This window comes from Schistocerca piceifrons, chromosome X (genome assembly GCF_021461385.2).
Source record: "Schistocerca piceifrons isolate TAMUIC-IGC-003096 chromosome X, iqSchPice1.1, whole genome shotgun sequence".
In the NCBI taxonomy this organism is placed as follows: Eukaryota; Metazoa; Arthropoda; class Insecta; order Orthoptera; family Acrididae; genus Schistocerca; species Schistocerca piceifrons.
Window position 1 is genome coordinate 346111227 of NC_060149.1, and position 3448 is coordinate 346114674.

The 3448-nt window shown below is 42.8% G+C and overlaps 1 non-coding gene across 1 annotated transcript; it reads right to left on the bottom strand.

Annotated features, from left to right (window-relative positions):
* Nucleotides 1-2418: 2418 nt before the first annotated feature.
* Nucleotides 2419-2502, bottom strand: Trnas-gga. Its single transcript is given in 2 exon segments — nucleotides 2419-2453; nucleotides 2463-2502. It is a non-coding gene; the product is annotated as a tRNA-Ser (tRNA).
* Between the last annotated feature and the right edge of the window lie 946 nt (nucleotides 2503-3448).

A 3448-nucleotide genomic window follows, 5' to 3' on the forward strand; every position in this document is an offset into this window, starting at 1 on the left:
ACTGACCATATGGTTTTAATTGGAAAAAAATAGTTGGAAAAAACCCTAGCTGGAAGAAACACAGTCTGCATCAGATGATGTGAATTTAGGAGATCTACCAACATCCTTTTTCTTGCACCATCATGTACAAAATTTATATTAAAATCACCACATATAACTAATTTCTGGTACTTTCTACAAAGTGAATCAAGAACCCTCTCTAGCTTTAGCACAAATGCTCTGACGTCAGAGTTAGGGGACCTATAAGCAACAACAATTAGAAGTTTAGTTTCATTAAATTCAACAGATAGGGGTTTCACTAGGCATGGCCCACACCTAAACAAGACTGGGAAGGGAAGATTGGTACAGCTGATTCATGAAAGTATAGGGGGTGGATCTAGGGTCACACATGGTCAAATGCCTGATGTCATGGGTAGGAAAAGTAAGTTTGTTTTAGGATAAATCTACACAACATGTTACCCTGCCTAAAGAGCGTCCCCAGCAGTTGAAAAAAATACTGAAACAATCTCTCACAAGACAGGTGAGCACTGGTGTCGAGACACAGAAATCCAACATATATTATTATCATAGTATGAAAGGGCAAACTCTTACTGCAGAACTGCTTTAAGGGGTGAAGGATCATGCATTTATATCAAAAAAGGAACACAGTTCAAATCAAGACATGACCTCAGCATAGTAAGTGAATACAAACACTTTGAAATGTCAGCTATTGAATTAACAGGGCTTGATATCACCAAGAAATTAAACTTTTTGTGCGTGTATAGATCTCCCAGTGGTAGTATCGACAGTTTTTTCAATAAATTATCAGAAGTTATACAGAATGTCTCAAGTACAAAGGTCAACATAATTCTGTGTGGGAACATTAACATCAACAGTAATACCATAAATGAATCCAGCAGCACCCGCATAAATTTCCTTCAAAGTTTTGGCATGTCCCTACTGGTCAATAGTGAACAAGGGTTAATACAATTACTGCATCAGTAATTGACTATGTGGCCATAAATATCGACAGGGGAAAATGATATGTAGCTGTAAAATATTTCTATCAGACCATTTCTGTCAACTAACAACATCGAATCATTCCCTGAACTTCAAGCCTGCAAACGACATCTATCAGAAATAAAAATAAAAGGTTTTTCAAAAGAACTAGCAAAACAAAGCTGGGATTAAGTGATAAGGGAACCAATGCGAATATGAAATTCTCTAAATTCTCCACGTTATTTAAACTGAACTCTGAAAAGGCATTTCCAAAAGTATGCATGTCCATATTAACATTTCACAAAAACAGATGGGTAACAGCAGGTGTTAAGAAGTCCTCCCAAACACCTAAATACCTCCAGTCCATGAAAAAGATTCACAATGATCCAAAATTCTTAAATTTCTATTATACATTCAAAAAGATCTATAGGAAGGTGCTGATTGCTGTAAAAAGGCATTTAACGGTAAAAATAATATATAATGCAGAGAATAAAAGCAAAGCAACCTGGGATGTTATAAAAAAAGGAAACAGGGAGAGGCCAACGAACGCAGAATAACGTACTGCTAAGGGAGGGGGATGAGGCAATCAATGATCCACAACACTTAGAAAACTATGTAAACGAGCATTTTTCAAGTATTGCAGAAAATTTACAGCAGAAATTCCCCAAAACAAATATAACAACTGCAAATAATGTTGCACTAAATACGATGACGTTACTTCCAACCACAGAGAATGAAGTCAATAAAACTGTTCAAAATCTAAAAAAATTGAAAGTCAGTTGGCTTAGATGAAGTACCAATGCGTGTACTGAAACAATGCGTAGCGATTATACAAGGCCTCTTAACAAATACACACATCAAAAAAAGTTTTACATCACCCCAGTTCCCAGAACTCCTGAACATAGACGTTGACTGTGGATATTGTATCACAGACACAGTCCCTTTGACTGCTCAGAGATGTCACTAAACCCGGCCAAAGATGTAAACAACCGTGCATGAGCAGCGCCTATTGGAAGGAGGTGGTCCGGCAGCCGATGACTTCCAGTTATTCCACCAGGAAGGAGTTATACGGCTCGTGTCGTCTGTAGTTCAACCATGCTTAGACAGTTAATACCGCGGTTAAACGGCTTCTGCATTGTAACTTTGTACCAAGAAGGCCTTTCAACAAATGAAGTGTCCAGGTGTCTTGGAGTGAATCAAAGCGATATTGTTCGGCATGAAGGAGATACAGAGAGACAGGAACTGTCGATGCCATGCCTCGCTCAGGCCGCCTAAGGGCTACTACTGCAGTGGCTTACAGCTACCTACGTTTATGGCTCGGAGGATCAAAAATGGTTCAAATGGCTCTGAGCACTATGGGACTTAACTTCTGAGGTCATCAGTCCCCTAGAACGTAGAACTACTTAAACCTAACTAACCTAAGGACACCACACACACCCATGCCCGAGGCAGGATTCGAACCTGCGACCGTAGTGGTCGCGCGGTTCCAGACTGCAGCGCCTAGAACCGCTCGGCCACCCGGGCCGGCCTCTGAGGATCCCTGACAGCAATGCCACCACGTTGAATAATGCTTTTCGTGCAGCCACAAGACGTCGTGTTACGACCCAAACTATGCACAATAGGCTGCATGATGCGCAGCTTCACTCCCGACGTCCATGGCGAGGTCATCTTTGCAATCACGACACCATGCAGCGCGGTACAGATGGGCCCAACAGCATGCCCAATGGTCAGTTCAGGATTGGCATCACTTTTTCTTCACCGATGAGTGTCGCATATGCCTTCAACCAGACAATAATCGGGGACGTGTTTGGAGGCAACCCGGTCAGGCTGAATGCCTTAGATGCACTGTCCATCGAGTGATGCAAGGTGGTGGTTCCGTGCTGTTTTGGAGTGGCATTATGTGGGGCCGACGTACGCCGCTGGTGGTGGTCATGGAAGGCGCCGTGACGGCTGTACTACACGCGAATGCCATCTTCTGACCGATAGTGCAACCGTATCGGCAGCATATTGCCGAGGCATTCGTCTTAATGGACGAAAATTCGCGCCACCATCGTGCACATCATGTGAATGACTTCCTTCAGGATAACGACATCGCTCGACTGGAGTGGCCGGCATGTTCTCCAGACATGAACCCTATCGAACATGCCTGGGGTAAATTGAAAAGGGCTGTTTATGGACGACGTGACCCATCAACCACTCTGAGTGATCTACACCGAATCGCCGTTGAGGAGTGGGACAATTTGGACCAACAGTGCCTTGATGAACGTGTGGATAGTATGCCACGACGAATACAGGTGTGCATCAATGCAAGAAGACATGCTATGAGTATTAGAGGTGCCAGTGTGTGCAGCAATGTGGACCACCACCTCTGAAGATCTCGCTGTATGGTGGTACAACATGCAATGTGTGATATTCATAAGCAATAAAATGGGCGGAAATGATGTTCATGTTGATCTATATTTCAATTTTC